A 24,748-nucleotide genomic window follows, 5' to 3' on the forward strand; every position below is an offset into this window, starting at 1 on the left:
CTGCTGGCTAGAGCCAGTACTGCAGTATGTGACATGCCACAGAGGCCCCCAACAACAGAGCGGCTAGTAATGTACAGTAAGAATACCCTGCCGGACGTCTTCTGACATCGAGCTGTACAGGCTTCAATCAGAATGTTGGAAGACGTTAGACAGAGGAGGAAAAGTCATCAGTATCCGAAAAACACCCTTTAATTACATGTACATACACACAGAATATATCACCAGTAAGATGTAATTATTTGTGAATCATCCCATAAGAAATAGACCCTAGCGACAAATGATTGGCTCTAAAGTTGCTAACAAATGGGATTGTTTTCTACTGTACTTTTGGCTCATTATCATGTTGGCATCTTGGGCTTTTGAAGGATCCTCTGTTGGGCAAGTCCAGTCCTGCTTTTCTGCATTAGTGATTCAATATACTTGGTCTACAAAGGTGTTACCATATCCAAGCAGTGCTTTTACTTTCTGAGAAGTCCCTTTTGACATCATTGCACTATAAGGACAATGTCATGTTCCTCTCTGTATGAAGCTGATGTGCAAAGTGCTCTATTTATTCCAGAATCTGCATTCGTTCCATTCATACTAAACGCTCTTTCTAAGAGTAGCCTCTTCACTGACACTTATGTGTTCCCAGACATTATTTGTCAAAATATTCTTTTGCGCAGCAAAATGCATTTCTATCAATGGACCTGACGTCTGCAGGCTGGTTGAATGTAGAGCGAAGGAGCCAGCGACAATATAACAGAGTAATATTAGCTGAGTATGTGGCTGCAGTGGGCTGGAATGTACTGTACAGCCAAACATGTGAATGCGTTTTGCCTGTCTGATATTTGGCCTGTCTTAAAATATCTTCCACTCCCGGTCTGTAGGCGGTGAAGAACCTCCAAGACACAAACTCTGTCTGCGTTAAACTTTACCAAACTTTGTTTTTATCCATACAAACTGAGCTCCAGACACCAGAGGTTAGTTACTTTTATATTACCTTTTATGCAGTAGGTTATTTGCATTGGCTTATGACTGTATTGAAATCAGTTATTCTTGAATGGTATGGTATTGTCTTTTCTGGAATACTATACTTTGCACATGCAGTATGCTTGAGAAATGATTTGTTGTTATTGTGGAACTACAGCTTTCAGCATGTTCTGAGAGTTATAGCTGCAACTGAAGAACTACTGGTTGAAGACACATTTTTTATGTATATTTGATTGTTTAGTAGCATTTCTCTACCTGAAACCGAAAATCTGTTGTTCCGTAGTGTCTGCTGCATGCACAAATCTGGACACTGCAATTTATATTTTCCCTGTGTATCACTATGACCATGGCAGGTCTTAGCTACATGTGCCCCGTGCAGTCGCAGAGGGTGCTGGTCACTGGTTTGTAGCAGTGGCGGTGGGGGCACCTGATGGATGTAGGCTGGAGCGACCACCCCGCTTATGTCCGCCTAGCTAGATTGTGTTCTTCCTCCATTTGGCAGCAAGAATCATCCTCCTCCTGTCTCTGTCTCCTTCTGATGTTCTGAGGTGCCGCTGTCAGCCCAGCTCAGCCCCATAACACAATCTCTGAATTCTGCTGCTTTATTTATGAGCTTGGATCTAGTATTGTTTCCATGTACTGACGTTGGTTGTGCTGTATTTATGCTATGTGCCTAGTTCTTGTGCTGTAGTTGTTATGAACTTTGTCGTGGAGCTGTATTTATGTTGTGAGCTACATTCTGTTGCTGTATTAGTTATGAGTTTTGTTTTGGAGCCGTATTTATGTTACCAGATTGACCCGCGAACATAAAATGTTTTAAAAGTGGTGGTTGGGAACTTCTAAATCTGCTTGGTTAGGTGATTATTTAGAGCGTCACTTTGTATTTGGAGCAGATATCTAATTTTTTAAAAAACCTACAGGTCTCTCTCTGTCTTTCTCTCTGTCTGTCTTTTTCTATCTGTGTCTCTCCGTCTCTCACTCTCTCTTTCTCTGTCTGTCTGTCTCTCTCTCTCTCAGTCTGTTTCTGTCTGTCTCTCTCTCTCTCTCAGTCTGTTTCTGTCTGTCTATCTCTCTCTGTCTCCTTCTCTTTCTTTCTTGGTATCTCTCTGTCTCTTCTTTTCTCTTTCTGTCTCTCTTTGTCTGTCCTTCTCTGTCTGTCTCTCACTCTCTTTTTATCGCTCTCTCTTTCTGTCTCTCTATCACTCTCTCTATGTCTGTCTATCATTCTCGTTCTGTTTATCCATCTCGTTCTGTCTGTCTATTGCTCTCGTTCTGTCTGTCTATTGCTCTCTCTCTGTCTCTATTGCTCTCTCTGTCTGTCTATCACTCTCTGTCTTTCTATCTGTTTCTCTCTGTCTCTCTCTCTGTTTCTTTTTCTCTGTCTCTCTATCGCTCTCTCTCTCTGTCTGTTTCTCTCTGTCTATCACTATTTCTGTCTCTCTACTGTTCTTTCTGTCTGTCTCTCTATTGCTCTATTTGTCTATCACTCTTTCTGTCTTTTTATTGCTCTCTCTGTCTGTCTGTCTCATTATCTAAGGTGCAGCTTAGCAGTGTATGCTGCGTTGCTTAGCAACGCTTCACTCATTCCAGCGCATGCCTGAAGCACAGCAGCACACACCCATAGGCTTACATTGTAACTTTTTACCCGCTTGTCAGCTCTCTGAATGTATTAAACTCACATTTGATGATTTTATGAGACGGATGAGCATGTGTGTCACCTAATGACACCAACATCATACACCAAAGTTACAGCAAAGGGGACAAAGTGTGGTGCAAGAAAAAGCATGTACCGTATATACCGGCGTATAAGGCGACAGGGTGTATAAGACAACCCCCCAACTTTCACCTTATACGCCGGTATTACAATGGAGAAAAAAAAAATCATTACTCACCTCCCCCGGCGTTCTGTCGCACTCCGGCAGGATGTCGCTCGCTCCTCATCCCCGGCGCAGCATTGCTTTCTGAATGCGGGGCTTGAAATTCCCGCCTCCAGAAAGCTAATACACACGCCGTCAGCCAGTTACATCCATTCAATGACATCATTGAATGGCTGTGATTGGCTGAAGGCGCACGTGGCTTCAGCCAATCACACTATTCAATGACATCATTGAATGGGTGTGATTGCTAACACACGTGCGCCTTCAGCCAATCACAGCCATTCAATGATGTCATTGAATAGTGTGATTGGCTGAAGCCACGTGTGTTTTAGCCAATCACAGCCATTCAATGCTGTCATTGAATAGCTGTATCGGCTGACGGCGTGTGTATTAGCTTTCTGGAAGCGGGGATTTCAAGCCCCGCATTCAGAAAGCAATGCTGCGCCGGGGACGAGGAGCGAGCGACATCCTGCCGGAGCGCGACAGAACGCCGGGGGAGGTGAGTAATGATTTTTTTTTTTTACACTTTTTTTTTTGTATTACCGGCGCATAAGACGACCCCCGACTTCAGAGCAGATTTTTCGGGGTTCAAAAGTCGTCTTATACGCCGGTATATACGGTAGGCTTATTTATATTAAATGAGATTGGTTCTGCTGCTGTAATTATGCTGTGAGTTTGGTTCCGATACAGTAATTATTCACTGAGCTGTTCTGGTATGGGTATGCTGCTATCTTGCCACTCTGCGCAAGCAGAATACAGGCACACTGCCTATCAGCACAATATATATTGCTTTTTTTTCTTATGATGAGGGGAGTGGCAGCAAAAATTTCATTTAGGGTGCCATCTAACTTGAGGCTAGCACTGACCATGATGCTGACACATGCTATGGCACTCTACAGAGATTGAATTAATGAACTTTTCATATGTGTAAAATAAGGTTTCAATGAAGACAAAATAGTGAAGTAATAAATGTTCTAATGTACTAAATGTACTAATTTCCTCCCCAATCCCTTGCCATTCCTTGTCATATTTATGAAACCTTTATAAAAACATAGGCAACCAAAAGTACAGTATCTTATGACATAGTCTACCCTCCTTACACACGATATGGACGAGTCAGGCTCAGAAAACAGCCTTTAAAGGGAATGCACCTATATTTTTATATACTAAAACCAGATAGTGAAACATCTTATTTTCTTTAATCTGTTTTTATTTTCTGATTATACGTGACTATTGGGGTGACAATCTTGACTGAACTACAGTTAACAGAATTTAGAGATATGTCTTACAACAGAACACATGGGCTATAGACACAATGGATAGGCGAGAACCCTTAGACTTGTATGGCAGAGTTTCTTAGCTATGCTCTGTAACATGTGCAGATCTTATTGTGCAGGGAAGAGGAGGAAGTCAGCTGCAACCCACACTTAGGCCTCAGATGACGGATGCGCATCCGCAAATCGCATGACCGGGGCTGAAAAATCGCCGGAAAAATCTGCTCCTAGCCACGTTTCCTTTGAAACGGGCCCAATCACAGGAGTGCTGTCCAGCCCATTGAATTCAATGGAGCCGGCAATACAGCCGGCTTCATTGAAAGCAATGGGCTGCCGGCGAGCACAGGATGAATTTTCGGGAAGGGCTTAAGAATATAAGCCCTTCCCTGAAAATCATCGCAAAAATGTGTAAAAATAAAATATATATATATACTCACATTGTCCGTGCAGCCGGAGTTCAGCCGCGGCCGGCCGGCAGTTCTCCTCAACTGCTCTGAGTAGTATTCAGCAGGCGGGAATTTAAAATCCCCGCTTGCTGAATGGGCTGCCTCTGATTGGTCACAGCCCTCACCAATCAGAGGCAGCTCTCACTCACCCATTCATAAATTCATGAATGGGTGAGTTAGTGCTGCCTCTGATTGGCTGGCTCAGCACAGGGACCAATCAGGGGCAGCCCTCAGCTGTCATTCAATAGCTGAGAGTTGTATTGCCGGCTCCATTGAATTCAATGGGCAAACATCATTCTTGTCTGCCACAGCTGTTACAGCTGTGGCAGAGGAGAATGATTTGTGTAGTATATGTTCTCAATGGGGTCGGCGCTGCTGCCGCCGGCCCCATTGAGCGCATATAGAGAACACAAGGAATCGCAGATCGCATATAGGCGCGATCTGCGATTTCTTGTGTCCTATAATTTATCAGACAAGCACATAAAAAGCGCCCATGTGTCCGATGCCATTGCAAAGCAATGGTTCTATAAAATCACCGATCGCATGCGCAAATCGCGCGAAAAATCGCCCGTGTGACCGAGGCCTTATTGTGAATGATGGATACTATGTTATATATATATATATATATATATATATATATATATATATATATATATGTCACCATTTATTCTAATCCTGCCAGTGAAGATAGTGTGATTGCTGAGAAGTTTTCTCTACACAACAGGAAGTGTCAGACTACTATTCAGCTTAGTGGTCAGTGTGAAAACAGCAAGATTTTAGGAAGCCTTTGAATGGCAGATACTATTATATGGCATTCATCACGGGTCTTATTCGGATATATATATTGTGAGTGTATACAGTATCTCCCACAGAAGTATCAAATGTTGTGGATAAAGAGTCTTAGTACCCAAGATCAATAGAATCATAGAATGGTAAAGTTGGAAGCGACCTCCAGGGTCATCTGGTCCAACCCCCTGATAATGCACGATTCACTAAATGATCCAAGGCAATTGTCTGTCCAGCCTTTGTTTTAACATTACCATTGAAAGAGACGTCAATGCAAGCCATCCCTGCAGGATCCGCAGGAAAATGGAGCATGCTGCGATTTGTTCCCACACGTGCGATCTGCACGGCGGGAAAAAAAATCCCATTTGCATGCTTTTACTTGCCGTGCAGATGCTAATGCATCCCTATGGGTGGGAAAAGGTGCGGATCTCCCGCCTGGGAGACACAAGCGGATTTTAATTATAATTTGTAGTGGCCAGACTGGTGACATTGACACCACAAACAAAGAACTGCAATATTCCCCACACCAAAGCATAGTTAGTCTGTCTGCTTTCCTCCTATATACATTGACAGCAGCAGAAATTTGCCCTCTCCCAATGTACAGACCACGTTTTGTATAAGCATATCATAAAATCATAGAATAGTAGAGTTGGAAGGAACCTCCAGGATCGGGTCCAACCCCCTGCTTAGTGCAGGATTTACTAAATCATCCCAGACAGATATTTGTCCAGCCTCTGTTTGAAAACTTCCATTGAAGGAGAACTCACCACCTCCTGTGGTAGCTTCTTCCACTCACTGATCACCCTCACTGTCAGAAATTTTTTCTAATATCTAATTTGTGTCTCCTCCCTTTCAGTTTCATCCCATTGCTTCTAGTCTTTCCTTGTGCAAATGAGAATAGGGCTGATCCCTCTGCAGTGTGACAACCCTTCAGATACTTGTAGACGGCTATTAAGTCTCCTCTCAGCCTTCTTTTTTGCAAGCTAAACATTCCCAGATCCTTTAACCGTTACTCATAGGACATGATTTGCAGACCACTCACCATCTTCATAACTCTTCTCTGAACTTGCTCAAGTTTGTCGATGTCTTTTTTGAAGTGGGGTGCCCAGAACTGGACCCAGTATTCCAGATGTGGTCTGAATAAGGAAGAGTAGAGAGGGATAATTACCTCACGTGATCTAGACTCTATTTCTTAATACATCCCAGAATTGTGTTTGCCTTTTTGGCTGCTGCATCACATTGTTGACTCATGTTCAGTCTGTGATCTATTAGTATACACAAGTCTTTTTCACATGTGCTGCGTAGCCCAATTTCAATTTTCTTGATCTTTTTGAATACTCTCTCTCTCTCTCTTCCCTAGTGTTAGCTTTGTGTCGTCTGCAAATTTAATCAGTTTCCCATCAATTCCCTCCTCCAGATCATTGTTCCCAGACACTCTTACTTTCTTAACCATTCCCTGTTGGTAAGAATTAAGTCCAATATAGCAGATCCCCTTGTTTTCTCTTCTACCTTTTGGAAGATAAAGTTGCCAGCAAGAGCAGATACGAATTTGTTGGATCCATTACTTTTACCTGAGAGAGATTCCCAACAAATGTCTAGATAGTTAAAATCTCCCATGATCACCATGTCATGCTTTTTTGAGAGCTTGGCCATCTGATGTAGAAAGAGTTCATCAATATCTTCTGCTTGTCCAGGCGGCCTACAGTAAATGCCTACAATGGTGTCCTTTCTGTTGTTCTCTCCTTGTATTCTTACCCAAACAGTTTCTGCAGAACTCTCATGCTCTGAAGCTTGAATCTCCGTGGAGATTAATGTTTTCCTAACATACAACACAACACCTCCTCCCCTTTTTTTAGGTCTGTTTCTTATAAAAAGGTTGTATCATCCCACCATGTTTCCGTGTTGCCTATGACATCATATTTCTCTTCCTGTGTTAGCAGCTCCAATTCTCCTTGTTTGTTTCCCATTCTTTGTGCATTTGTGTAGAAACATTTTAGTTTGTGATCGGTGTCTCTTGCTCCTCTACTTTCCTTCTGAATTTTTTTGTCTTTGTTCTTTCTTTGCACTTCTAATAGCAATGTTCTCTAATGTATTAATTAGCTGTATATTTTCACCTGGCCTTTCACTTCCCTTCCCATATTGTTCTAGTTTAAAGCTCTCCTAAAGAGTGTAGCAAGGCGCTCACCAAATGTATGCTTATCTGTTTTTGTAAGGTGCAACCCATCTCTAGCAAACAGTCCATCGTATAGGCAATTCTGAATTTGGGACTGAATTTCAGCAGAATATTTCCTATGTAACTTTTACAGTATGCTCAGACTATATAGCGGATCAGTCAATCTTTTCCTCCTGCAGACGGCTCTACAGAACCACATACACTGCGCTGGTTCTTCAGATACACTTGACATCTGGTCTGCATCGTCTGGTCCTAGTGCTGTCCACCCGTGATAACAGGTTCATTTCAATGCAGAGGGTCATAAAGCGAGATATGCTATTGGACTTATATTTGATTAGTATGGAAACTGTGGTTGGTAGTATGTCTGCTTATTAATATGTTTGCTAATTAAGCCTAAATATTTTCCTAAAGACAGATAAATTATAGAACACCTGAGAAGGCTGGAAGCCAGAGATAGTAATCTTCAAGCAGAGATAGGCGAGTTCAAGTGTTCAGCTATCTCCAGCAGACCCATTGAAATAAATGGAACAGCGGTGCACATATGTGGTTATTAATCAATTTATTTGTGGACACTCCCAACCCCTGTTCTCCCAAATGGTCCCAGTTGTTGGATCTTCACCATTCATCTAGTTATCCCCTAAGCTGTGGGCAGGGATAACAAATTTGTGGGACAACCCCTTTAACCTCATATACATCATATCACAGTACACAAAAACTGTTCTGTTCTACTTTACTTACCCTAATTATTACTTCCTACTACTTTCAGAGCAGAATAGAATTTACTGGACTTCACAGTTCTGTATTATAGCTTGAGTCTCATTGTAATCAAGCTTCAAGAGCAGTTAGGAATATCTATATGAGAAAAAAAGTCATTGTTAGAAATCATGCTGCTCTCAACAATACTATAAATTGTCTAGAGGTGAGGCTAGTAAATGCAGCCTGATGCAAGAGTTTTTGAGAACAAAAGCAGTTGCCTTTGTAAAAAGTGCCCCAAAGTAACACTGCTAAGCAGAAGTGTAGCTTGGACTTCATTTACCAGGACATAAATTCAGTTTTCTGTCCTAGTCTTGTATATACTTTGGCCAAGGTACATTGTGCTCCTGGGACCTGTGGTTCTGTGGGTTTCCAGGAGCACACTGCTGCAGGTGTGGCTGATTGCGTGGTGTTCTCCAGCTAGCCAATCACCAACGCTCTGCTGCATATAAATACCAGTCCCTCTTTCTGGAGCATGCTGGTCATTTATTCAGACTCTCATTTCCACTCAGAGTTTGGGGGTTATGCATAATGTTAGTTTGAAGTGTTTCTCCCACCTTCCCTGAGGATGGTCTGTACACCTGTATTCCTCTTCTGCATGTTATGCAGGCCCCTTCTCCCTTTCCCTTTGGCAGGTGCGGCCTCCAGACGTCTGCTGTGTTGTCAGGTTTGGTGTATAATGGTCTTTCCTCATAGTGTGAAGGCACTTGCACTAGCTTTTGTCTAATATCTGTATGCATGAGTTTTCTGAGTGGGGTTTCTGTCATTAGTTGGTGTGAATGACAACCTGTTCAGTGCCTGTGTAGGTGACTAGACAAGAGATGTGAACAGTTACTTGTTCAGGGTGTATGTCCATTGTCTTTTGGTGCATGTGAACGGTGTCCTGTTTCTTACCATCTAAAGCAATCCAGGCCCCTAGGTTCCAGCGTGGGGCAGTCCCTATAGGGACGATTGCCTCGCTTATAGATAGGACTCCTTGGGTTAAGTTGTCTTGTTAGAGTAGGTACTCACGAGACAACGAGGATCCTTACCATCTAAAGCGAGCCAGGCCCCTAGGTTTCAGCCTGGGGCCGTCCCTATTAGAATGATTGCTCTGCTTATAGATAGGACTTCTTGGGTTAAGTTGTCATGTTAGAGTAGGGACCCACGATACAACGAGGACCCTTGTATTGGGCTTGTGAGCTTAAGTATCTTGACCACAATATCAAACAAAACCTCGTATGTACTTTAGCTATTCCATCTGCTTATGCGTGTTAGTATTCTAGGTAGGTTTTTTGGTGGTTGTCAGTCATTGTTGGATGCCTGCTCGCAAGTACCGTTTGCAGTTCACTTTGTTATAGTATTCAGCATGTATGCACGTTCCCCTATCCCAATATTTTTCAGCCAGCCCATATTTGGGTTGTGTTCGGGTAGATAGTTTCCCCCACAGCCTGCCTGAACTTGAGACATTGGCTCGTTCACTCTTCTTCCTAGCATCCAAAACACAGGGAACATGTGGCAGCAGCACTCCACCACCACCACCACCCAACTATCCCCCTGATTAGAAGAACCATTAGAAGTCAATACAAAAATGGCAGTTGTAACGAGATTTCTTGCCAAACTTTTGTACATCAATTCCCATTGTGGCGTACAAGTCTATTGTGCTGGGTTGTGGTCAGAAAAGAAGAAGTTGAGCTTTAAAGGGGTTGTCTCGCAGCAGCAAGTGGGGTTATACACTTCTGTATGGCCATATTAATGCACTTTGTAATATACATCGCGCATTAAATATGAGCCATACAGAAGTTATTCACTTACCTGCTCCGTTGCTAGCGACCCCATCTCCATGGATCCGTCTAATTCTGATGTCTTCTTGCTTTTTTAGACGCGCTTGCACTGTGCGGTCTTCTCCCCTTCTCCTAGGTCCAGGCACGAGCGGTGTTCTGGCTCCGCCCCCTTCTACGCGTCATTGCGTAGCTCCGCCCCGTCACGTGTGCCGATTCCAGCCAATCAGGAGGCTGGAATCGGCAATGGACCGCACAGAGCCCACGGTGCACCATGGGAAAGGACCCGTGGTGCATCGTGGGTGAAGATCCCGGCGGCCATCCTGGTGAAGGAAGAAGAAAGAAGAAGGAAGACGTCACAGAGCGGGGATTCGGGTAAGTAATATGTTTTTGTTTTTTTTTTACACATCCCTTGTGGTTGTCCTGCGCCGAACGGGCGGCCTATGGGGGGAAAAAAAAACCGTTTCGGCGCGAGACAACCCCTTTAAGTTGAGTGGTAGATATAGGGCTTCCTTAAAAGGACTATAACACCAACATTTTTTTTGTATTAATTATAACCAAATAGTGACACATAATCCATTTTTATTTTCTGAGTGTATAATTTGTTATTCTGTTGTCTGTACATGACGATGGGGGCTGCCATCTTTCCTGAGCAATATTAAACAGCTTTAACAGCATTAAAAGATTTCTTTACAGCAGCTTCAGGGGCCATTCACACAATGGACAGGAGGGATCGGCTGACTTGTACAGAAGACTGTTCTAGGCATGCTCTGTATCCTGTGCAGAGGTCATTTTGCAGGGAGGGGAGTAGATAGTCACAGCTTATCACCTATTTTGAATGGTAGATCCTGTGTTATCTACATAGAGGTGTTACCTCTCAGTGTAATTCTGTCTGTGATGTTAGTGAGATGACTGCTTAAATGCTTTCTCTACACAAATGAGGAAGTGACAGACTAGTATTAGGCTCTGAAGTCAGTGTAAAAATGCATGGATGTAGGATTTTCAAAAAAATACAGATTATCTGCAAGTTAAGGTACATATTGTCAGGACCTACCTGGTCCCATATTGTGAATGATACCTTGGAATGTTAAAGATGTATGTACATATATTTTGTTTTTCTACTCTGTAAATGTTGAATTGCAGTTTTATATGGAAAACTTATAAATCAAGAATTTAAAAAAAATAATACAGATTGTGACTAGATATGAGCGAACGTGCTCGTTTAGGGCAATTACTGAAACGAGCATCGCTTTTTTCGAGTAACTGCCTACTCAGGCGAAAAGATTTGGGGAGGGGGTGGGAGGTGGCAGATGAAGCGGAGGGGAGCAGGGGGGAACAAGGGGGAGCTCTCTCTCCCCCCCCCCCCCCCCCGCTCACCCCCGGCACCCCCCGTAACTTTTCGTCCGATTAGGCAGTTACTTGAAAAAAGCAATTGCAATTTCTGCAAGCAGATTTAAAATCGCAGCATGTTCTATTTTACTGTGGATTTCCGACGGATAGCTTCCACTGAAGTCAATGGAAGCCGTCCGACCCATAGCCTATCCGCAATTGACACTGCAGACAAGCTGTGGGTACCCACGTCATTGCCTAGCAATAGCGTGGGAAATGCAAATGTTATTAAAAAAGAAAAACATACTACGCATGACCGCCGAGCGTCCGCGGTCATCCGCAGTACAGAAAAAGAAGGTACACAGGGGTGTCCGGCTGCTGTCAGAGCCGGATTCTGCTGCAGACTCCTGCATGCAGAACCCGACTCATTTGTGTGCAGGTGGCCTATGGCTGTGATCATATAGTTATTTATGAAAGGCTGAATTCAGTTCTTGCATTCTAAAAAGCAATTTAGCCCAGTGGGCTGAGCAGTTACTTTATAATCAGCTGACACAACCAGAAAGTATCTCTCTTATCTCTGACCTTTGCAACAATATCAGACTGCAGGCCAAATATTACACTTCTTAGAATCCCAATTGTCAAAGTGATTTGTTTCCTATTTCTTTCAATACTTACATTCTGTACTTGTATGTCATTCTGGTCAATACTGTATTCTTAAAACTACTGTATTTTAAGACTACTGGTGTAGAATGATTAGAAGTAACCTTGGGCAGCTCTGGCCTGCAGAGTTCCCAGAAGTAGCCGATGAGCACCTGTTTGGATGCTTTGCTGGACTCACGTGATCTATTTTTTAATTAAAAATAGACAATTGGCGAAAATCCCAGGCATAGATAAGTACATACCTGACAGATAACTCTGAGAATGGCATATTTCCTCATAAATGCATAGAATAAATAACAATTACTTTTGATAAGCAGGTTTGCTAATGATACAATGGCATAAAGCCTAGAAAAACAGATGTGAATATCGGATGTTTTGATAGATTTATGTGAAAGATGACGTAGGTCCACCATGATTGTTTACCTTTGGCAAATTCCTGTCTTTGAAATTTCTAAATAGCTACTTACTGTTCATTTCTGATCTTTTGACCACGCAAATTAAAACTTGCAGATGTGAATGACGTAGTAGGGAAAATTCCAGTGTTCCCACATTCCATGCACAAGCGCAAAAGATCATTTACTAATAAAGAAGGCTATATAAATGATGCCCTTGTCACAATAAATCTGTTGTGCCCCAATATGCCCGCAAATGAACTTTGCTCACTACACAAATATTCATCGGAAATAATATTTGTAGAAAGATCGCATTCTAATGTCCAATGATAGACATTAGATGAGCAGCGTTGTTTAGGGACTGCTTATCCCTCTCTGTGGGGCTGTTTGCTGTAGGTCGCTTTTGCAAGAAGTTCCGTCTCCTGTGTCAACGAATGATTCACAAACGTAGTGTATCCGCTTTCTTTAAAAACAAGGTCTTCCTGTAGCTGCAATGTGTTTTATATAGTTGCTCAGATTGGCCCTGTGTGCCTTCGGGCATGTTGCCATGGAAAATCTGGCACTCACACAGATGCCATAGTTAATGTTTTATACTGATCTGAATTTTCAGACCTCCATTGACTCTTGTGGAGAATAGTTGGCTTGCGTACAGCATCTATAGAAGCATATAGTATAGGAATAAGATAAATGTATCTAAGTCCTTCAACTAATACTAGCTGTGTATTTAAAAGGGTAACAGATCCATAATGTACAAAAGTGCCCATTTCCCTCCTCCCCCATCCTTCTCCTCTTCCATGATGTATGTCTATGGGGGTTTATTAAAGGGGACGTTCACATGTTGCAGAAACGCTGTTGTTTTTTGACAATGGATTTGGCTGCCTGTCTTCAAGTCAAAATCCTTCCAAAAACCTACAAGTAACATATATGGATTTTGATGCAGTTTTTGATCCGAACTCAATCCACACCAAAATATTAGGCATTTTATTCTGCTGTGAAAATTCTACAAAGTATGAAAATTCCCTGAGGTGGTCTACAGAAATGGGAATCCTGGGAGCCTGCATTCTACAGTCAGGGGATCCTGATGTTCGTCAACTTGTTTACCATGGTTCAAGAAGAGTGTCTTTTTACCTTGGTGTATTGTATTTGCTATTGTCTTTTTAAGGCTGCCTGCAAACGGGCAGGTTCAGAATTTCTGAATTACGGCATATTCTATTTTACAGCGGAATCCGCGACATAGTGCCCACTGTTCTCTATGGTCTATACACAGTTACATTATGGACTGCTGGTACCCATGTCATCGAATATAAACAAACAAACAAAAAGTTGTACTGCACGGTACCGCCTGCGTGAGTATGCGGCCGTACGCAGTGTCACAGCTGGCCTGACAGCTGGAATTCGCTGCATGTCTCCGCAAGTGGATTTCACATACAGCTGTGTGAGGCCGGCCTGAGGGCAGAAGCAGACAGTCTATGCAACTATGTTCACCATTACGGTGCATTGTTGCACATGAGCAGGGTTTTTTATCTTTCTTTTGGACTTTTCAAACTCCACGCTACTGCATGCGAGTTTTAAAAAACAGCTGAAAGAGAGGTAATGCCCTATCTCACCCATATTATTAACAGGCGAGAATCCAGCTAATGAAAATGAAACCATTGACATCCATGGTTTTGTCCCCTTACGTAGCCGTGATTATCACGGTCACATAACAGGACGAAATCACACCCTTGTGGAGAAGCCCTTAGTCGGTGGAATGGACATGGGTCAGGAACGCTATCTTTTCTCCTTAGGGAGAGCACCTAGAAGGTGAATGAGGAGACTTATAAGGCCATTCATGCTCCTCTGGGTAATATGCAAATAAGATAGACAAAACAATTCCTCTGCAGCACCACCTATTGGAAGGCAACATTCCTGCATGTCAGTGTTAGACTCTTTATACAAGCCTTGTAACAATAACTGGGAATTGAAAGCCAAGCCAGTATGGATTCCCAGTCATTGTTACAAGGCTTGTATAAAGAGTCTAACATTGACTTGCAGGAATGCTGCCTTCCAATAGGTGGCGCTGCAGAGGTTTTGTTCCATCTCCCTTATTCGGAATGGACATTTCATGTTGGTAATGTGAAATTAGTGTAGAATTATTTTGGTGCTGCTGATGCCTTCACTTATTTATACCAAATCTTTTAGCAAATTGTATCATGTAAGTGGTCTGCAAATAGTTAATCCTCACAGCAACCACTCCAAGTTCCAAAAAAAATGCTTTGTCTTTTCTAGCTATAAAAAGAAAGACCGTTTACTTCTGGTATTTTCCATGTGCATATATTATTTTGCAAAAATGTTCTCCCAGGCATTGTGTAATCAAAACGAAGCCAAGGAGAAAAAGTGCTGATGAAGACTGAAAAGCGGCCCCCCGTGTTTGTGGAACAGTGTGAGGTTTTTATTAATGCACTGTCACAGCAGAGGGGATATTGTGTATAAGCCATATTTGATAAGAACCGTAATTGTATTTACCACAAGAGCCCAAATCCTTTTATTCTTTATGAGCTCTGCTGATGCATTGTCACCAGAATTGCTAGCATGGTTGATGAATTGCAAATAGCTTACCATTTTTTTACATTACCCTCTAGTCTCTCCGTAGTTTTGCTGTCAAAATTCCTATTGAAGTTGCAGGTTATTGGCTTGCTGCAGAACACTTAAGCAAGACTTTTACATACTTATTCCTGCTTAGCGAGTGAGGAGATATTTATAAACCCATATTTCAGTGACACTTTTACAGAGATTGGGTGCGCTAAGCCAGAGCAATTTGGAGAACGCACTTTTGGAGCATTATTTTAAAACTTGGAAATAGCTCATTTTTTTTATTTTACACTGCTGTTCAGTAAATCAAATGAGGAAAACACTGTGTCCAAAGACAAAACTATTACCTTTCCTTTTCTGTCTGTTGACGGCTTGTCTAATGAAGACAATCTCCCCATCGGTCATGTGGGACCCCTCAGACAGGTAGATTTCTCAAACTTTCCTCACTGTTTTTTCATCTCCACTTTTTAAGTGCTATAACTTTTTCATTTGTCTGTCGAACTAGTTCTGTGAGGTCTTGTTTTTTGCAGAAGTAGCTGTATTTTTTAATAGTATGATTTAGCGTACCAAATAATGTACTGAAAGACGTGTCAAATTTGTTAAGTGAGGTGAAAGAGAAAGAAAACACAATCGGGTTTTGCTTTTGCATTGTGTACAGTGCAGCAGAAATGACGCTAACTTTATTCTGCAGGTCAGCACAAATATGGCGCTACCAGATTCATACAGGATTTTACGTATTATGACTTTTAAGGAATAAAAGAACCTTTTTTTTAAAAAAAATGCTTTCTGTCGCCATATTGTAAGATTTATAACTTTTCATTTTTCTGTCAATGGGTAGAGGGGTTATTTTTGTGGGGCAGCTTATAGTTTTTATTGGTACCATATTCAATTTTTTAAAGAGACAGGGTGCATTTTTTTCTTATAACACTCACCAATAATGATTTAGTTAAGTAGTTTGGACTTTAGGGGGCGCGATGATTAGAGTTGAGCAAACATACTCTTCCGAGCTTGATGCTCGTTTGAGTATTAGCATGCTAGATGGTGCTCACTACTCAAGCGAGCATGACACCGTGTTCGACCCCGCCCCAGTTTTGGCCCCTCCCCGACGCTGATGTGTCAGATTTGACCCCTCCCTGCTGCGACGCTGCACATGTTAACGGTAGTTTGAGGCTGGCTTGGCGGAGGAGAGAGAGAGAGAATACGGAAAGAATACACAGGAAAAAAAAAGAAAAAGCTCGGCAACCGGCGGGTCCCATACAAAAATGCTCAAGTCTCCCATTGAAGTCATTGGGGTTCGTTACTTGAATAGATCTCTCAAATTTTACGAAAAGCTCGACTCGAATAACGAGGACCTGAGCATTTTGGTGCTCGCTCATCTCTAGTGATGATACCAAATATGTTTCTTTGTTTATTTATTTATTTTTGTAAGGTGAAAAATGGTAAAATATTTTTTTAAATCTTTTAATATTGTTAACAGTTTTATAAAAGTTATTTTAGTGTATATTTTTTTAGTCCCCACAGGAAACATGAACTTGCAATCACTTGATCGCTACTGCAATGCTTCTGTATAGCAGTATATTGTGCATTTCAATGTTAGTCTATTAAGCCTTGCCACTCAGGTTAATAAACTGCAGTACATAGCAGTCTTCACTAGGCTCCTGTCTGCCATGTGAACCAGGGCTCTCTTGCTGCACCCTGCTTTCAACTGCATCCAACCTCTTCCACTATCACGAACACGATACTGCAGGGCTTTTCACAACTCAAACAAACTGGGTGCACCCAACAGCTTTCACATGTCATAAGTCCCTGCTACTGTACTCTACACCCCAGCTCTCTCTACCACCGCAGCAGCAACAGAAAGAACTACACTTGCATGCCACATCCTTCCATTTGTACCACCTACAGGCACCTCCCTGTGGGGTGAGACATGGCTTACCATTTGTACAGTGAACTCACACACCGCCCACTCCGGAGAGTCCTGTAACTCAAGCATAGTTGAAACACATGAAACATAAGTAACATAGTATGTTAGGCTGAAATAGGGCAATGTCCATCTAGTTCAGCCCGTTTCCAGCACCCTTGTTGATCCAAAGGAAGGCAAAAAAAAACAAAACAGTGAGGCAGAAGCCAATCTAGCCCATTGAGGGGAAAAAATTCCTTCCCAACTCCATAATGACAGCCAGAATATTCCCTGGATCAACGTTTTAAAGTTCCAAGACTCGGATCAACAACCCCGTATTTCTCTCTATAGCATTTCTCTCAATAAATAGGACTGGTACTTTCATTCCCCATACACTCCATATTCTTAGGGCATATAGAGGGGGGGACAGGTTCCCAATGTGGACCGACACAGTTGATTCCGAGCAGAAAGCCGTTCACAAAAAAGGGTGTTGCTCTGGCTTGCTCATGTATTATATCATCAGCTGTTAATTTGAAAGGTTGGTGCATGATACTACCTTTACTGTAGAGACTACGTATGGCTCTATGGTATGGTGTAAGCGGAGAAAATCGTATAGTAAAGTACTTTGTGCACAGGTTAAAGAGTATATCCATCTAAAGTTGATTTTCTGACATATCATTAGCATGTGCACCAGTACCCTTGGTCTACATTCACATAAGCACTAGACTTTTCCCTTATTCTGATTGTAGGAGCCGAACAACGAAAATGATGGACCCAGCACCTCACGAGCACAAATGGTGTAGACAGATCCGACCAATTAAATTGGAGTCCATCAAGCTTCTGACTTGATACCTGACAAAATAGCACAGCGTGCTGTTGTATTTCATCCAAGCTTTTGTGCCAAACGGTGCCTCCAACACAGATGTCAGCAAAACTGTAGAATGCCTTGCCAAAGATTTTCTTGGATACTAATCGTTAAGTGGCACCAAATGGGTTTAGGTGCTCTACAGTTTCACAAAGCAGTTGACATAGAAACTTAGTTGATGATCTTGTAAACTACTATATTGTCTCTTTGGTGCAGTAGACATATGCATTAGGTTGATTTCCTCTTCAAAGGGATTCTCTGTTTTGGATAATCCTTGATTGATAGAAGGTCCTTTGAAAATAAGCAAATCATAAAATGTCCCTCTACTGTAATCTGAGAGACAATCTGGCCGTACGTATTCGATTTTCCTGCCTCGTCACCACAGGGGAAATTAAGGGGAGTCTGTCAGCAGTTCTGCCGATGCAAAAGTGCTGACAATGCTTGATATCGTCAAGAGATCAGGGTGTAGTAACATCTATGAGCAGGCTTTTAGTATCAGCATTACTGACAAAACAAGTTTCAATCACTGTTGCACTGCTGCCGCAAGTATCATGAGGGCGAAACTTAATTTTGAAGTGCCCTCCACTCTGTTTATTGAGCTGCTCCACAGCTCTGGCTGACAGCCGTAGCATCCAATCAGGAGAGTGCTACAACTGCCAATCAGAGCTGTGGAGAAACTCTGTGGACAGCTATTCAAAATATTTGCTAAAGAGTAGCGGAAGCATTAAAATAAAATAACTATTAGTCATCTGGTAAATCTCCCAGTACTACTGCATTGCCAGTGCCCCAGTCAGTCTTTGTTAGCTGCCCTGCAAAGATGATGTTCCGACTACTTGTATAGATAAGGGAGATGGAATAATACCCCCACAGTGCCACCTATTGGAAGGCAGCATTCCTTCAAGCCAAAGTCAGACTCTTTATACAAGCCTTGTAACAATGAGTGGGAATTGAAAGCAAGACTCCATGCACAGACAGCTGTTTCAGGATATTTGCCGTTCATCAGTGTATAGTAGGAGTCTGGCTCTGCTAGTGAGAGGCCTGTGTGATTGTTCTCAGTGAGAGAAACCAAGTAATCTTGTAGATACAATACCTTTTATTGGGTAACAAAAATGCATGATGTTACAGCAAGCTTTCGGGGATATCGCGCCCCCTTCGTCAGGCTATTGAATGAAACTAGTTTGGATGGCACATAATTATAACATACAGATGAAGAGGGGAGGGGAACACATTCCTCTTGATCTAAATAAATGTTCACACACAGAAATTTGAGACTGTTTTGCACTCAAAACTTGAAACAATTGACAAACAGAGCGGAGACATACATCGTAAATCAGTCCACTGAGCTCAGGACAGTTTTATGATGTGTATTATCTTTCCTACAACCTGCACATGGAAGGAGAAGCAGCACTACCTATTGGATTGCAACATTATTACAAGTCAAGTTCTGAATTTTTATGAAGTTTTGAAGAAAGGAAAAAACAAAATAAAATATGATTGGGAAGAAGACATCCCTCTTGACCTCCTTCAGACCCTTCATACTTTCCACTTATACAAGAATCCCGGGCTGAGGTTCATTCCTGGGACAGGGGGTAAGAAATGCTATCTTTTCCCCTTAGGGAGAGCACCTAGACAGTGAGTGAGAAGACTCAAAATGCCATTCATGCTCCTCTGGGTAATATGCAAATAAGGGAGATGGAATAATACCTTCACAGTGCCACCTACTGGAAGGCAGCATTTCTTGTCTCTATTACTTGTGTGTGACTGCTGCAGGAAATCACTGGCTGCCTAACTGGCTGCAGCGGTCACACACAAGTAGTAGAGACAATACCGCAAAGCACTAGACAGCATGGTGAATGTCTAGAATATATAGGAAACATTGTACTGCTATGTATTACAGTGGAGGCCTTCCATTACCTGTTTTGAAGTGAGTTGTTATAAAAATCATTCTTGTTCTCTTAAAACAAGTTGTGAAAAGTCTGGATTCTTCTTTGTAAAGGTCAGCCATTTTTCCTTAATGTCACTTTACAGTACTAATATTTCTATAGAGAACTCCTGTCTCCTGAGAAATAATCTCTGTAACCCTCAATTATATTGCACATGTCTAGACTATTGTACTTTGATATCTATTTCTTAGCTGTATAAATTTTACTACAAACAAAACCTTTTGCTCAAATTAAATGTGACCTACATAGCAACCTGTGGAAGACAGTATTAAAGGATTTTTAAAATTAAATTTTTTTCAAATACTCAATTAGTCAATTTTAAGTTAATAGAGGGGGTCCGGAGAGGTACAAAGAGCACCTCCTGCTCTGGAGTAGATCTCCATGTTTGGATTTTCAAGATGTTCTAACATTTAATGACTTCTTTCCAGGGTGATCATATAGCAAGGGGCTCCCCAAAGGGGTTAAGCTGTTGCTATGGTAATGAACACTAAAATGCGGCACAAAATTGCACCAAGTTATCGCATGCACCACAATCTGCACCAGAGTTTGATGCAGTGGTACTGAGCGTGCTCTCTGATATAGAACTGACTAGTAATTATTGGGAAATTAAAATTATAGCAACAGTGTTTCTGGTGGCGCAATGCGTCACACAGCTCTGCTACACGCACGTCACACACACTGCACTACTAAAGGTACATCACATCCAGCTCTGCTACATACATTTTCATCCCATGCAACAAGGATCACAACCAGCACAGCAGAATCCTGCATACACTGATCAACCCTGGACTCCTCCCACAAAGGTGATCACATGACGATGACATCATCACAGGTCATGTAAGCACATGGCTGTTGTCTGGCTCTGTAGGTTTTTAATAAAGTAAAGGACATGTGATGACATCACAGTTATGTGATCAAAGGCGGAGCTCAGACCCCGGGGGACTGATCCCATGATGGTGGCATCTTCACATGTAACTCACACAGTCACTTACTTACAGACACGTGGTTGTTAGTATTCCATAGTAACTGAGGCCACAGGGGGTTGTAGGGGATATAGTCTGCCCGTAATCTGAACAGGGATGAAGGACCTGTGATGACATCACCATCATGCGATCAGGGGCGGATCATGTAACTCACTCACTCAAGGACACAGAGCCCAGGTGACTGATCACATAGCAGTGACATCATCACAGGTCCCGTAAGCACACTGCTGCTGTCAGGCTCTGCATGTTTTATGTATGAGGACCTTTGATGATGTCACCATCATGTGATCAGGAACAGAGCATGTAACTCACACAGTCACTCACGGACAGGTAGTTGTTAGTATTTTGATGGGATGATGCCTTGGATATAAAAAGGAATCTTTGCTGCACCACAGGGACAGCACAGATTGTTATTTGCTGATCTGGAGGTGCAGCCTGAGAGCTGCTGGAAATTGCAGGGAGCAGCAGTGGAGAGGGCACAACAGAAAAGAAGAGACGGCTGCTGACAAAGAGTGAACACAAGCTAGATAAAGGAGCCGAGTAGCGGGCTGTAAGGAGGGGCTGAGGAACTGTTCCCAAAGCTGCTGCAGGAAGGTTCCATGGCTCTGAGTAGGGAAGAGCCAACCAACACTGTTAAGGACACAGAGAGGAGATCGAAGAGTTCGAATGCAACAGCTTGTAAGTGAGGCTGGGCTCAGTAAAACTGCTTGGTTGTGCACACTGATAGGGACAGTACATTAGCAGGCCTGAAACTAGAAGGGCTAATATTACAGACACTAATATTTTCCAAGTTTCTTGCACTCTAATCTGGGCTATGCACTATGTTATTTAAAGAGACATTATACTTATTATACTTATATACGGGAACAAACCTTTCTAAAAGACTGCGTTGGGGTGGAGGTGAAGGTAGTGTGTTGTATTCCACCATATGGTCTTGTTAATTATTGAGTGTAATTGACATTGTCCACAAAGTGTTACTGCTATTACTTATTGTGCATAGAATATTATTACTCCTACATTTTAGCTAGCAGTAGATAACGCCTAGAAACTCAAAAGTACAAGTTCAATTGGTTAACCATTATTATTCAGTTATTTACTGTTATTTCTACGTTCACAAATTAATTTTGTATATTTTGCTTGCCTCGTCGCTAATATCCCATCCGTCGCTATCCCACCATCTGTGACAATATCAGTGCAGAAGTTTGTTCCTCTCTCATAGTAGTAACATCAATAAATATTCTCCTAAAAAATGAATGTTTTAGGTGAAACAAAGAAAAAAAAACTGCAAACATGCATTTCTGATATTAATATATGATAACTCTAAAAATACTACTCCTAATATTAAACCTCACTATCACCTTACTACCTATTATATTTAAGGGGGATTTCAGTGGCTTTAAAAATAATTTCAGTGGCTCAGAAATGTATAAGCTAAAGGACAACCACATACTGAAAAAGGTGACAGCTGCCTGGAGTATCCAGAAGAAGCCAACAGGCGGTCACATGCCTTCATTGTGTATGTGATCGCTCAGCCAATCGCAGACTTCAGCGGAGATTCTTCCATGGTCGCTGAACCCTGTGATTGGTTGAGTGGTCACATGCACAATTCTCGGCACATGACAGCCTGGTGGCTTCTTCCGGGTTCTAAGCTCCAGACCACAGAGCTCCAGTCCTGGACAAGTGCTACTGGGGCAGGTGAGTATGTGGTTTCTCTGTATTTTATACATTTCTGAAATTTTTTTCAAGACCAAGAAAACCCTTTTAGTGCTCGGGTTTGTTAATATTATGAGTAGCATTTTCGTTGAAAGGGGTTTTCCGAGAGTAAAATAAAAATTCTGGGCAGGAAATAAGCTAAATTAAAAAAATAAGCCTTGGTTTCTGCGGCTTCAGCCTTGGAAGGTGACAGCAGTGTCCATGTGCCATTCATTCTACACCGGACCACTCAGCCAATCACTGGCTTGAGTGGGGATAATGCTATGAACAGCACTTGACCATTGAAGGCGGAGGTTGTCTGAGCAGTCACAGGTACTGTACAATCACCATCACATGACTGCTGCTAGCAGCTTCAGTTACTTGGGTGGCTGGCTGCTGTGAAATTGGGGGGCACGAATTAAGAATGTGATTACAATTTATTTTTTATTTAAGCCCATTCCTTCACTAGAAAATGTAGCTTTTTGCGCTATGAAAACCTCTTTAATTTATAGAAGTAGGAAAATACTGTAACTCAGTCATCTTGGTAAATCCACATGATGTTTGTAAGGAAGCATGTTTGGTACAAAAGAATCTCTTGTCTTCATAGAACACACCCAATGACCTCGACAAATGATCTGCTAATAGCATGTCTCCAGGCAGTACATTAGAATAAGAGTCTAGTGTTTTCCTGCTATTCATAGCGATCTGTGACATCTGCTCCAGAATTAAATTAAGACTCACTGCTGTACTTCTGAAATAAGATGTGCCCCAGTTAGTGTAGCAGGAGGCTGCTTGTTAAAAGGGTTGTCTGAGGTCCATATTTTGTATTATTTTATATTACAGTGATCAGTAACATTTTTGTAATATACTTAGCATTAAAAAGATGCCCAATTCCACTGGATGGCTGCATATCCCGGCAGTCAAAAATCCCAAGCTTCTACTGACATCATATACAGAATTGAGGAGCTTTCGTGGCTTGTTGTCTACATGTACATCAGCAGCTGCATCCCTGTATGCATACACACCAAGCCTTGAAGGGCCCTGGGTTGCGTAAATCATGTCAGCAAAAGTTTGGGATATAAAAATAATCTATTAGACCTTACTAAAGCAAGCCGTAGCGGAGGCCCGAAGGGCCTTGGGTGGGAGCCGCCCATGACAGGGTTAACAGTGAAGACTGTAGAGGGAAATAGGTACAAAAGTGTGGGAAAGAAGAAGGAAGAGCTACACAAGAGGGGGAAGACAGTGTGGAGAAGAAGACAGAAGAGTAAACAGCAGGAACGAGGAAGTCCAAACCCAACTGCCCTATGGAGGAGATAAAGAGTGGTTGGGATGGGTAATGTTGTTACGGAGGGGTCATTGGATTCGGCATAAAGTAGGTTGGGGAGAAGGCAAGGGCTGGATAGCCACCTTCCCCCTTTGACTAATGTTATGGTGGGTCTGTCGCTTCTTGGCTATGACAGGGCAGAGTCCTTGCAGAGAAGGTGGTGTTTAGTCTTGTAATGGCTTGCTGGGAGGTGGGCGGCAGGAGGCAAATAGCAATATTGGGTCTCCCGAGTCAGTTGGCTTGTGGCAGGAGGCAATTAAGAAATTGGGTCTCCCGAGTCAGTTGGTGTGTGGCGGGAGGCATTATGAACCAAAATGGTGAGCTGACAGATGTTTTGGGGCTCCAAGGACCTCCCCCTTTCAGTTTTATGGTTAAGAGTGGGGTTTAACGACATGTTAATTTATGTAAAGTTATGTTTGAATAAAATTACTACTATAGCCAAATTATTAAAAAATAAAAGGATGTATGTCGTTATTTGAAAGGGGGGGGGGGTATTGGTAGAGATATAAAATCGGTAAGGCTACAGCTGGGAATGACTCCATTATACCCAGGTCATGATAAGTCCTTTGTGTATCATGATAACAATAAAGATATGAACGCAATTAAAAAACATGATTTGTTTATAGGACGAACCTCAATCATTTCCTATGGTGGGTCCGAAGAAACCCAGTGTGACACAGGTATAGACCTCAATTCAAGTGTGGTTGGTCTTAAAAAATAGCTGTAGGGTATATTCACTATCCTTGTGCTACTTGTCAGATTTGTATAATCAGGAGGAATTGATGAGGCTACCAGAACAAAGTCAAGACTAGTCAAGGTGAAATAAGGTACCTTTACATGAGGCATATGGCCCGACAGTTGTCCCAGGTAAAGGTACCTATGGGTACCAGTTGCTGCTCTTAAATCTTGACTTGAACCCTTTGAATAGTTATATATTCAATTACATTGTGTTACATAATTAAATGTACAAGACGTTTTAGAAATTCACTCTTGACATTGACATTAAAGAGTCCTTTTCTGTTGAAAAGTGTCAAAATAATTATTAAAG

General features: G+C 42.1%; 1 protein-coding gene across 2 annotated transcripts in view; it reads left to right on the plus strand.

Moving 5' to 3' along the window:
• Positions 1-814: 814 nt before the first annotated feature.
• Positions 815-24,748, plus strand: part of SGCG (sarcoglycan gamma) — a 130,409-nt gene continuing 106,475 nt past the window's right edge. The window contains exon 1 of one of the 2 annotated variants that reach the window (XM_066582234.1): positions 815-962. The gene's annotated coding sequence lies outside the window, so the exon portion shown is untranslated. The remainder of the gene's footprint in view (positions 963-24,748) is intronic. The other variant, XM_066582225.1, reaches the window with a different exon arrangement.

This window comes from Eleutherodactylus coqui, chromosome 1 (genome assembly GCF_035609145.1).
Source record: "Eleutherodactylus coqui strain aEleCoq1 chromosome 1, aEleCoq1.hap1, whole genome shotgun sequence".
Classification (NCBI taxonomy): domain Eukaryota; kingdom Metazoa; phylum Chordata; class Amphibia; order Anura; family Eleutherodactylidae; genus Eleutherodactylus; species Eleutherodactylus coqui.